At 42.2% G+C, this 12827-nt stretch overlaps 1 protein-coding gene and 1 long non-coding RNA gene across 2 annotated transcripts in view; one reads left to right on the forward strand and one right to left on the reverse strand.

Moving 5' to 3' along the window:
- NEGR1 (neuronal growth regulator 1) overlaps positions 1 to 12827 on the forward strand; it is a 293449-nt gene that overhangs the window by 241181 nt on the left and 39441 nt on the right. The gene's annotated exons all lie outside the window — the stretch shown is intronic.
- LOC308071516 overlaps positions 1 to 12827 on the reverse strand; it is a 33729-nt gene continuing 20902 nt past the window's right edge. Inside the window, exon 2 of the long non-coding RNA XR_013931235.1 lies at positions 1 to 12827. This exon is cut by the window's right edge and continues 15237 nt beyond it. This is a non-coding gene — a long non-coding RNA (uncharacterized lncRNA).

The following is a 12827-nucleotide window of genomic DNA, read 5'->3' on the forward strand; positions in this document are numbered from 1 at the left end:
CCACCCCCCCCCCCACCCCCATGTATGCTCCATCTGCAGCGACCAGGTTTCTGGGCTGTTTACCACATCCAGGTTGGCCTAATAGAACTGATGGTTATAGGAGAGGTGATCCATCATGGAAAGGACCTTTCCTGAAGTTGGAGACTGGGATGGACACCCAGCTCCTGATCAGCCTGTTGAAATTCAGGAGATTAGAGAAGCAGGGTCATAAATCTGGGAGTCAGTTCCTTGGGGACCTTTCTCAAAGATCAAGGTGCATTCATCAAAGGCATTTTAATTGAGTCATTATGTTTCCAATGGAAAACAACTCTGAAAAATTTCAACCATCCCCAATGGGTTTCACAGGCAAGGTAGAAACCTTTCTTCTCTCCCTGTTCTCACGCAGGGTGAAATGCAGGCACACAATGCAGCTGAACAGCACACAACTAAAACAGAGTTTTCCTTACATCATAACTACACCTGGGGGACCAATTTCATCAGATATTGCTGAGACAAGGAGCCTGGCAGAGTTAAAAACTCAGCAGCTTAAATTTATATATTCATACAGAATAAGATAAATGGTCAAATCCTCCATTTATGTAAGTTGTAATAATTCTGTTGGATGTTGGTTTTGAGATCCTTTCATATGGATGCCAATTGCTCCTCCAAGTAGCAATTACTGAGAGTTAAGGAGACATTTTCTTTAAAAACATTTTCCAGCTTGAGCTCTCCTATGAACTATAGGACAATAAGTGACTGAGGTGGGACAAGGTAGAAAGAACTTGTCTGAACAAGCCTGGCAACTTGTGTTTCTCCTTGACATTTAGAAGAAACTTTGAAGGCCTGAGAGTGTATCTGCATTTGATGAGGGGGGAAAGGAAAAAAAATAACCCCCCAGTGACCTTTGCTATGGACCCTCACTGAAGTTGCTGTTATGTTTTGGTACATCTGTGTTTCTATTCTCAAATTGTGCAATTATAACCATAGCTAACAATATTTAGACACATATTCTTACTGAACTGGATAAATTGGAGAGGTTGAAGCGTGTCTAGAAGCATGTCGAAATGTTCATCTTAGGTATCAGTTAATTATGATGATTAAAACATTCAAGGTCGTCTGTGGGACTTATTTACAGCATGCTGCTGAAGGCAGCAACTGCCCATGCCCCGTCAGGGCAAGGAGCACCAGCGGTGAGAGCTGCTCTTGATCTTGAGGTTCTTTTCAAGGGGTAGAAAACCTTGAAGTCAATAAACTTTTTAGAAAAATTGAAAATCCAAAGAATAAGTGTGGAACAAATGGGATGAAAACTAGAAATGTTGTAATGATAGAAACATTTTACAACTCAGTCTGGAACACAGACTTCATCCTTGGCCTCAAAACTTTTGCAGAATGTGAGGGGAGGTTCATAAAGGGGCGATAGGAAACAAAGGATGAAAAAATTCCCATGTCAAGATATTAAAGATGATTAATGTCTATCTTCTAAAGGAAAAGAGGCTTATTGAAATATTGTCTAGTCTAGAGAAAGTGTATTAGGAAGTTTTCTCATAAAACAAGCCCAAGAGAACTTTCACTTATGCTAATCAGTGGCAAATTTTAAACTTAATGCAAGGCACTTTTCATTAAAATATTATTAAGTGTAGAAACTATTTTCATAAAATGTTGTTGAGACCAAAGCTCATGGGGCTTTAAAAAGGAATTAGCTATTGATCAAGGATATCAAGAATTTTCACAAAGATCACAGAACAGGTTTTGAACCCAAGACCTCATTATTTAACAAATACTCCAGCAGGTTAGAAAATGCCATAACTGAGATAATTCGTCAAATAAATTCTAGGTTAACAGAAGCAGTTGTTTGAAATCAAGCAATGTTTGTCTGACAAATGTCTGCTTCTGTTGTGTCAATTGTCCTCTATTTTGGTTTTAGTAATCTCTGATTTAGAGACAGAGATGGTCTCCACAGCTTCTATTTAAATTTTTCTGAGAGCTGTTACATGTTCCTAAGCATCTGAAATCTGAACAGTTTGTGAACTGAAGCAAATTAGAAAGAAAAATAAATAAATGTATTTTTTTTTCTCTGCAGGAAAGTTAAAAATAGATTCAGAGATTTAAAAACGAGAAGTTTTTCAGTGAGCCCACACTATAAACACTAATTAACCTCTGTACCGAATCACGTAAGTAACAAAAAGTTGAGGTATTTCAATAAGCATCTAAAATAGAGAACTCAGTGTTATCCTTAATTCCACCTACAGGTTTATATGTTGAGATATTGACTGGATTTTCAATAATAAATTGAGTATAAAAGCTTGCTCTTCTCAGGGCTTTTCCAAACCTCAGGCAAAAAAAACCACATTAACATCAGATGCTCAGATATTGCTTGCAGTATTAGAAATTCTCAGTGAAAAAGATCTATGATGAATTTTTCAGAAATGCACTTTTTTCCTAAACATACTATCACAAGTAAGAAAGCTGATTTCTTGACTTTAAAATGTTCTGCGATAAGGTACAACAGAAATGTAAAGGTTACTGTGTGGTAAGGTGCTGCTGCTGTTACAGACCTTTTCTTATAGACTGGCCTGTAAAAAGGTGTTCTGGTTTTTAGACCAGGCAATATTTAAATAGACTAACTTTATTCAAAACTAAAACACAAACCTGTGAACCTGATCGCTTAAATTCTGTTAATTTACTCAGTTAAAATGCTGTTCCAAGAAAAAGGAAAAAAAAAATGTTTAAATTACTGGAGGTGTGAGGAAGAAAGCAACAAGTCCCACGAAGTAACCCCACCGTAACCCAAGGCACATCACCATATAACAGGCATGTACAGCTTTTATTTCTTTAGCCAATACAATGTACATCTGGTACCAGCCCCCTCTCTTTGCTGATGCTGTTGCTGAGCTTTCCAGTGCTGCAAGGGTGTGAGGCAGTGTCTGTTTCTAGAGAAACTAACTTTGGGGTCAGGATCCAGCAGTGGTTTATGTAAATCCCCAGAGACTTTACTGGTTTTAAAACTATGAGTTTACAGCTAAAGGCAGTTCTTGTGCATTTCTTCACCTTCTTCAGCAAGGTAAATCGCTGTTCTGCTTCATCTAGAGTTCAGCTGGAAACGTAGATTCCTGCTAATATCAGAGCAGTATATTGTATAAAGTATGTCTGTTTCAAAATAGTACTTTTAACTGAATGACTAAGCGGTTGGCATTCTGTCATGGCTTAACACCCGGCGGCAGCTCAGCCCCCCCAGCCGCTCGCTCCCTCCCCCCAGCGGGGTGGGGAGAGACTCGGGAGGGTGAAAGTGAGAAAACGGGTGGGCTGAGATGAAGGCAGCTCCCCAGGTACAGCACAAGCTGTGTGCACAAGCAGAGCCAGCCCAGGCGTTCCCCCAGCACCTCCCAGGGCAGGAGGTGCTCAGCCCCCCCAGGGCAGCAGGGCTCCAGCACACCTAACGGGGCTGGGGGAGACCAGCGCCATCGCTGCCAGCGGCCCCCCTTCCTCCTCCTCCCCCCAGCGCTCCGTGCTGAGCGTGAGGCCGTACGGGGTGGGTACCCCTGGGCTTGGGGGGGGCAGCTGGCCCGGCCGTGTCCATCCCCCCCCAGTTTCCCGTATCCCCCCCAGCCCTCCCGCTGGCACAGCCTGAGACACTGAAGAGCCCCTGACTTGGTACAAACAGCCCCAGCAACAAGCAAAGCCACCAGCGCTGCTCTGGCACCAAAGCCATCCCACAGCTGCACCAGCCCGGCTGGACCAGGGCATGTTCTGAAGTAAAATAGCCCTTTTTGCAAAATAACAAAACGCTTTCCCTGAATGCAGATTCCTAATGTAGGATACAATATGAAAAAAAAGGATTAGTTTCCCCGTGCTGCTCCTCATCATCCTGTCTGAATTTCAGCATGTCCCCCATCATCCGCGTGGATCTCCTCCTAAAGACATTTTGCAGCTAGTCCATTTTTTTTCTTTGCAAATGAAAGCTTATCCTTGACCTTTCAGCATTTACTCTTAACCAGCAGTTGCTAAAACTGCTCCTGGGCTCTGTAAATACTGCTCCACAGTTTGGTGTGCCACCTGAGCAGATTGCCATGTCCAGAACTGTGCGGGTGGGAAGGGCGGCTCGGGTCCCTGGGGTCGTTCTCAATAGCTGCCACAGCAAATACCCTGAAAGCTGGCAATACTTTAAATACAACTCCCAGGTCAGGGACTGAAACCATTCCTCCTCAGGTTGTGTGGAATTTTTGCCTGGGCCTTTTCTTGGGCATAAAAATATTTTCTCTTAGCACATCTGTAGTTGCCGACGCTGTCATTTTGGAAGGAGGGGAGCAGGGAGGACCAGGACCATGGCGTGGCTGTGGTGCTGCACATGACGACAGAACGGAGGGAAATTGTCCTTGGATAAGTGTTTGTGTGACACCGGTTGAGCAAAGCAAAGGCTGGGAGAGGATTGTTTCTACACATAGACCAACACAGTAAGGCGCTGCCTGGGGAAATAACTGCTTAGGCTGAGGGCTGAAGCTGGTCCAAAACTGAATGGGTATGAATTTGTCATGCATAAATCCAGGTGGAGAGAGGAGGATTTCTAACCCTTAGAACAGCTGGGTTCTGCAACAGTCTTTGATAGAGAGCAGTGGGGTAAACAACCAAAATTATTTCGGCAATGAAGCTTAGTGAGTTCATTGAAGGAATTTGTCCTTAGTGTTAAAGAAATGAACCGGACACCTCAGGTCTGCTCCATACAAAAAAAGTCTGAAAAGAAGATGCAGCTCTGGCATAAAATTCCGTTTCTGCTGTTCCAGTGAGCACCTTACTGCAAAGCTAAACAAAACCAAATTTCACCCAGGGATTTAGGGCTGGTTTGATTTTATTATCCTGTTTAACAAGTGGAGTATGTGCTTGGCATTAATGAAAACTGGCCTGGGTCTAACCCTACCTAACGTCCTCTTTCTAGCCGCTCACACTTCTGGATTTCATCAAGATTTTTTTATTGTTTTGCATTTCAGAAAAGACGTCATTTGCCTTTTTGCAGATGAAGATTCATTTCATTTTCAGGGCATTAGAAGTAGCCAGTTTGTTGTGCATTTTATTAAAGCAGCAAAAGGATGATGGAGAGAGGGTCAGCATAGACATCCTCGGTGCTGAGGGACTGTAGGAGGAGTTGGGGCCAGCCCAGGGTTATCACAGCCAGGTTTAGGTGGATCTGGAAGAATGGAGAAGGTGTTTCTATTTCCAGAACTAATATGTTCAATTCTTGCACGCTAATATTATGTTTATAATATGCTAATAGTAGTTCATCTGTGCAATGAGGCTGTAAGCTGTAGCATGGTACTTGCCTTAGCGAGTTGTGCTGGTTCTGTATTAGAAGCATCAGCAGAAAAGCCCACCTGCCTCTGCCCTCGGCGGGGAGTCAGCCCCAGCTTGGGTCTCATCTTCTAAGGCAGGATCCCAATAAGTAAACATTAGGTAATCTAATATTTTAAATTTCACTACCTTGACCAGGAAAACATTGCCAGGTCTGACAACAGCTATCACAGCCTGATATATCTAAATCCCTCAAGGGAGATAAGTGAATCTTTTGAAAAGCACATTTTGTTGTTTATTTTTTAACCCACTGATGTGTGTGCTCGGAGCCTCTGTCTTTTTGTAGGCTGTGTTCAGCAGACTTCTGTTCCTTGTTCTCAGCTTTTAATAGCTCCCCAGGCAATAATTGCGTTTCCTTCTTCGGAGTGTCTGCACAGCGACTTGTTCTATAGATTAGCCAGGCACTGTTTGTCTCCTGTTCTACCTGTTTCCCAACACATATCTGTACCAAATGAAAACCAGTCGTACTTCTCTATGGCTCATTTGTAGCTGGAATAATCCACATTAAGGTTCGTCATTGTGTTCCTCTATTTTTTTTTTCTCTGACTTGTAGTATATGGCGCTCTATTTGTCTTGGAAAGTTTGAAGTCATATCTTGTAACGTGCTCCTTCTTAAACTCTGGATAGAGATGTGCAGCCATAACTCCAGCTTAATTAAGTTTCCTTTTACAGAAATTGTAGATGTTTTATGAATTTCGCGATATTGGCACATTTCACCATGTAATTTATAGAGATTTGTAATGATTCATTTGATAGGCATTGTCTGTGGATTTCAGTTCATCAGGGATCAGCAGAACTATAATTATGCAGTAATTATTAAATAACTTATTCACAAATTGCTGTGCCAGTGAAAGCAAATATCAGAGCAGTTGAACAGCATCTAGTTCTTCTAGGCATTCATTACATACGTACGCGGACTGCAGAGATGGGTGTGTAAACACAGTAGTGAGCACAGATAGGGCAAGAATGTCTATAAATGGGAGCGAGATTTTTAGTCTGGGAAGAGCTGTCTGTGCCTGCATTCCCAGAGCTGCAAGCAGCAGACTTTCACCCGGGAAGCCCCCCAGAGGTTACCCTGGAGGTGGGTAGGTCGCGAACCCAGGTTCCCCCTCATCAGGGGAGCATCTCTGCCGGCTGACCCCAATTGCACTGTCTCTTGGCCTGTATAGCAGCTATAAACATTAGCAGTTTGGCGAGTAGCCACCCGAAGTTAGGACGAGCTCTTTCCTGGCAGCTCGCTGTGTCCCAGTCACTGCTCCCTTGTAACTCGGGCACATTCCCATGTTTTCTTCCCGTTTTCTGATAAACGGGGTGATGAGCTGCCTGGCCGCCTGCTGCTGTCGGGACCTTTCCATAGCCCACGGCAGCCCTGGGGCGTGGGTGTCCCGGCCCCCAGTCATCACGCCAAACTTTGTGCGAGCAGAACGGGCAGAAACGTGGCTCTCGTGTACCAGGACCTGCATCCTTGCAGGTGGGCTCCCTGGCTGACCCCACGTTAATAATATTTATTCAGAAAGAGTGCTTTGCTCCAGGAAATTGTTAGCCAAAGCATAAATGCAACGATGCAATTTTGGTGCAGGTATGGCTGAGCAGCACCTCTGACTGCACCGGTACAGGGTAATGGGCATTTCTGCAGAGCTTTACAGACAGAAAAGCTTCATCATATACGTATAGTGTGGCATGATGCCCTATGGAAAAAACGGGGGAAAAACAGAATTACTGTTTCTGGTTACAGAGCACATTTTATAGCACTTCTAGCCCACGGATCTTTTAAGCAGCCCAGATCAAATGTGTGTGTGTCAGAGCAAGAGATGCTGGGCATATCGAGCGAGGGTCTGAAATACTGAGGTTGGCTGCCTCTCCTATAGATTGCATATAGTTTCCACCACATGCTAGGAAAAAACCCAAAGAAGTCTACCTCCTTTCAGCGTCCAGGTAAAGTGTAGCCAGCAAGCAGAAGCACTTTTATGCGTCAGCTGGTCTTCCCAAGAGAAGCCAAAGTATGGCTAAACGGAACGCTCCAGCCTCACGTGGGATTAATGCCGGCACGGGCAGAGGGTGCAGCAGGGCTGAGGGGGGACAAAGGTGTCTCTCGGGAGATTCCCCTGCACCCAGGCTATTTTTAGTGCGGTCGTGGTCTTCAGAAGTAGGAGAAATTCAACAAACCTGCCTATTACCATGAACCTGGCAACAGGATTAGTTTAATAGCAATAGCAGTGTATGCCTACCAGCGCCGTGCCATGCATCATGTTGCTTCTCTAAGGTATAGTTTGCCTTATTTACTCTCAAAAACATAGCGACAGTTGTGCAGGTTTAAAGAATGACCTCTGAGAATAAGAATATAATTATTGGGAGTCAGAGCAATGCTAATCACATGTTTCTGAACAGCAAAAATGCTAACAGATTTCTAGATCTACATTATTCATGAGCTTCCTATTTATACATATGAATGAAAGACCAATCTAAAAGGATGCAGAATACTTTGGCACTTTTTCTTCATTTTGTTATGGTCTCAACAGCTGTAAAAATCATGAAAGCAGCAGTTTTCTCTGGAAAAATCTGAAATAGGAAATAAGGACTAATGAGCAAATAGTGGTTATCCTTTATAGTACTATAACTTGAACAACTAAATAAAAGCATTGTCTTTCATGTAACTTTAGTGATGTAGAAATAATTAAAATGTTGATAGGAAATAGAAATTCAATAGGTGTCTCTCCTTGCTTCACCTTGGTTTCATTGCCTAAGGCACAGGCAGCACACAGGAAAGGGGAAGGCTCATTAGCAGCCTCGTTCCACCCCTGACATCGCCAGGCCATATTCAGCGTAGCAGCCCTGGCAAGCAGCTTTGCTGCCTTTCCTGCTGCGCTGCCCACTTCCAGTTAGGCAGCTCTGTTCTGCCAGCTCGGTGTGGAGGGGCACCAGGCTGGGAAGGGTTGATTAAGCATCTTGAGAACGCTGTCAGAAAACTCTTTTTTCCCCTTCTATGAACAGAGGCAGTCCTTTTCCTACATTCATTTGAATTTAAACCACGCGATCTATTTTAAGGGGTTTACGGGACTCTCCATTGCTTGTTCCTGCGTGCTGGGTGATGTCCCTGGACACTGGGATGTGCGCCGTGCTTTGCGGGGAGCTCTGTGCCACATGGGGGGCACCACAGCAGCCACTTACGTTTATGGGCTGACAGGCAAACTGCACCATACAGCTTGAAATGGGTGGTCAGGCAACACAGGGCCGGGTTCGATGACAACAGGAAGCTTCCCAAAAAATCTCCCTTAACTGATCGTGGCTAAAACAACGGCTCCTTCTTTTCCTTTCTGGCAGATGCTCTGCCATGGGTTTGGCTGCAGCCGCTCATTGAGAAATTGAGATGCTTCAAGTGTGCAGGCGAAGTGAATTTCATAAATCGTATCCTCAATAGTGCTTTTCTGATAAAGGTTACAGGGAAAAAAATGTAAACCATGTGGAAGATTTCATAAACACGGGTCCTTGACAGAGATTGCAAATTGGTTGTGCCTTTTATTATTTTATATTTTTGATAATAGTCAACAGTGTCTTGTAACTGGATACACAGCGCTGAGAGAAACGCTTTTTGATTTGACATTAAACGAGCCCTATTGATGTATCTTATTAGAATGCAAAAGTGCTGTCTGAGGCTTTCTTCATCTGTGAAAGTTATTGTTATATTTCATAAACTGCAATGGGCATCCCTAGGCTAGAAACGGGGTGCTTTAGAAATCTTCTTCTGCAGCTGAAAGGGCCTCAGTTGCTTGGGGGGGGGACGGACGACACCAAACATCTTTCTGTGGCTTTACACAGAATAAGTAGTGCATCCCTAATGCTGGGTGGCCGCAGCGTTGTGATGTCTGTGGCATTCAGAGATAAAGGCAGAGCTCCTCGCTGACCAGCTGCTGCTGGCTCCTTTCCCTTCGGGACGTGTCTTGTTAAACACAGAGCATCGTTCCCCTCTTGGGTGCCGTGTTTGCTGCGGCGCATCTCCTCCACCCGCAGAGGTGGTTCAGAAGGCTGCAGACAGCCCTGCGGATCCAGGGTGTGCATGGGACCCGCCACAGAGCAACAGATTTCTGTCTGGATTTGGCATTCTTTGCTTTTTCTTGGCTTCTTTCTACACATAACCTTTGCCATCTCCAAACTACCCATAACCGTATTTTCTTTGCAATTAATGAGGGAGATTTTTTTGTTATCCTGACAGAAGTAACCCTTTGCATGGTTTCTTTTGCATTTTTCTCTTAGGCTTGCTTTGCAGGAGTCTCTTCAGCCTCATGTGGCATGGGACTGCTCAAGGCTGCAAGTGCTGAGGGTTGTTGCAAGATATCTGTAAAGATTTCATTGTTCCAATTTATTTTTCAAATCTGAAAAAATGTCAGTATTCATTTATACAGATTTATTTTGTATATTTGTTGGTTTTTTTCATTTTTTAGTAGTTTAGTGCTTGTAAATACTAGTGCAAAGATGTGCTGGTGATGGGACTTTAAACTAGTGGGTATATTTTTGTGATACTCAAAAAGTAGACTGCAATGTAAATGGGTGCTTTTGCCAAAATTGCTTTGCTCAGGACAAACTTCCCTGATTTATCCATTTCCTCAAAATACAGGCATTCCTGTGAAAGGTGAAGCTTTGAGCATATACCAGCGTATTACAGATGTGAAATTGTGATAGTGGGGGTGGAAACTGCATACTCCAACTGGCAAGAATACCAAATGCGTGACCTTTATTTTAAATATTGCTTTGAATATTTTTAATGGAAATATAATTTTTCTTTTTAGTGGTTCACACACACACACACACACAATTAAATTAAGTTTAAACCGATTTTATTTTAATGCTATAAAATAATTCATTCTATGTAAAATATGATGACTTATTCAGGAACTTACTAGAAATTAAATAAATAAATAAAACCCTGTACTAGACTCCAGGCTTAAAAGAATGTGTTATTTTAGTATCTATCTTTGATTTTTTTTCAAAAGAGAATCAAATTCCATTAAAATGTTAAGTAAGACTTTAAATTCATCCTTTTGCCTTTTACATGCCAGCTAAGAACACGTGTGGTGCTCAGGCCTGGCACTCCACAGAAACAGCTTTCAGTCAGTGCTCTTAAAACTTCACTTCCATTGGGCTTCTTTTACAAGAGTACACTAAAAGGTGTCACTAACGTGGTTTTCTACGGGCGTAAAAATATTTTAACATTCATTGAAAAACTCCTGCTATCAAGCAAACCCAAACTACCGTAGCTGTGCAGCACTGAGGATTGCCAAGGGGTGGAGTGAGAAAACTACCTGGCGATTTCAGGTCTCAAATTTCAAGTTAACGATTATTTATCTTTTTTAATGTCTCATAGATATCGAGCTATTAAATACTTATAATCCTGTAATAAAAGAACAAACCACTTAAATAAAATAAACCATTACTAGGCAATTAAGATGTAATAACTCAAACATGTAGACTAGCTCAAATTGTAATTGCAAAATACTAATGGCAAGTAAAAGACACAGAATAAATTAAGGTCATGTCTCTAGCCAATCCACTTAGAGTTTCCATCCAAAAGATTTATTATTAAGTATGTTTTTCCATTTACAGTTGTATTCAAACGGTCTCTGGCTTAGCTAGGCTTAAAGACCTCTATTTCAATATAAATCATTAATCTTTAACAAAGCTGATAAAGCCCAGGGGAGATTAGATTAAATAAGCCCGGTTAATTATCAAAGGTCACAAATAAAAATAGTTGGGGGGGGGGCATTAATTAACGTGTTAGTATTTAATTGCCGGCTGTATTTTGGACCAGTTATTGATTCCTCCAATACATGTTGGGAAGTCTAAATATTACTGCAGCAAAATCCAGCGATTTTACTGATACAGACTGAAATGAAACAAGCTTTTTGTATTCTCCTGTTACAGAATGCTCTCCTTATGATCTGCAAGTGTGCTAGTCTAGCAGCATCGTTAGTCTGGTAGCATTGTGTTTTGACACTTTCTCTGATCTAGAAATGGCACTTTCATCAGAGGAGCTGTTACTGAATAAGCACCTACCCCCATCCTATAATAAAATACTCCATAAAGTTGTGCTTTCTCTTACACAGTGTATTCTATAGTAAATATAAATACCTAATCATAGCTTTTCAAATCATTTGTATTTATCTTAAGAAAACTCACGGGATTTTAAATGGAATATAGATAGGGAAACTGTTCAGAGTGTCAATGATTAGTATCTAGACTGCAAAAGACTAGAATAAACTAGAATAACGTTAGAAAGAAAAAGCTAGAATATGTGCCAACGCTATGGGGTTTTCAAAGTAAGTGTGTTTTCTTGATTGTGTATCTGACTTCTCAGTCTTCCTAAGGAAATGCTATTGAGCAGAACAGATTTCTGTGCTCTTGTGTGTGTCATATCCTAAAACGAAATTTCAAGTTTTTAGCTAAAGGCAACCTGAGTTTGTTCCAGCAGTCGTTTCACACTTCAGAATGCCTGAAGAGTGGCAGAAACCGTCGTTACAGTGTCGAGGGCTGCTGAAAACAATTAAAACATTTCATAGTTTCTGTTCATCATAGTTATTGTAAAATAGATTAGACATTCTGTCACCATAATAGTGAAGAATGCAAAGAATTAAATTGTATTTCAGATTTGCACAGCATTGCTTTTTACCCTAAAAAACAGGATCTGAGTGTGGCATATGGCTTTATTCATAATAGAGAACATTTTTAATTTTTAAAAACTGGTATCCCCCTAACAGCATCAATTCTGCCAACCAGAACAGTTTTATTTTGGACCAACTGCAGAGTGATAAAAGAATCTATCTTTGTAATAACAAAATGGGGTTCATAGCTTTAGCTCAACACTTCTGTAATGGTCGCAGTGATGGGCTGGTGCTGAGCTCGTGCTGGGAGCGAGCTCCAGACAACTGGAAAAGAGCATTGTCATTTTTATGTTGCTGAAGAATTATCCTTCCCTAATGGTTTGAGATGGTCTTTATGGTGGCATTAACATCCACTGTGAGTGACAGACAGACCTTCGCTGGCTGCAGCGTCAGCAGAAGCGTGCTCCGGCAGCTGCGGCTGGGCGAGGGTGCTGGTGGGCTGCCTGCCCCCACCTTGGCACGGGGCAGCATGGACCGGTTCTGTGTCCATGGAAGTCTGGGATTTGGGATTTGTGGTTTTTAAAGACCTTGGTTTGCAGAGAGTATCCTTACAGTCTTCATACACTGGGAAAATCTATGTGTATTATATTTTATATTAATATGTTAATATGAATTAGTTGCAATATGTGGAGGAGAACGGTGCTTCAGAAGTGATATCCACAGAGGCACTTTGTTTTCTGTTACCTTAAAGGAGATCACTTTTTCAGGGGAAAAACCATCTCAACAGACTAAGAATGCCAAGCGCTGAGTCCGGTTGCTTGATGTGTCTTGTTTCAAATTCATTATTAGAAAAGTCGGTAAATTCACTGTATAAAAAGCAGAGACAGAACGAGCAGCTGAAGACTGAGGGGTCTG

This window comes from Falco punctatus (assembly GCF_963210335.1).
Source record: "Falco punctatus genome assembly, chromosome: 11".
NCBI classification, from domain to species: domain Eukaryota; kingdom Metazoa; phylum Chordata; class Aves; order Falconiformes; family Falconidae; genus Falco; species Falco punctatus.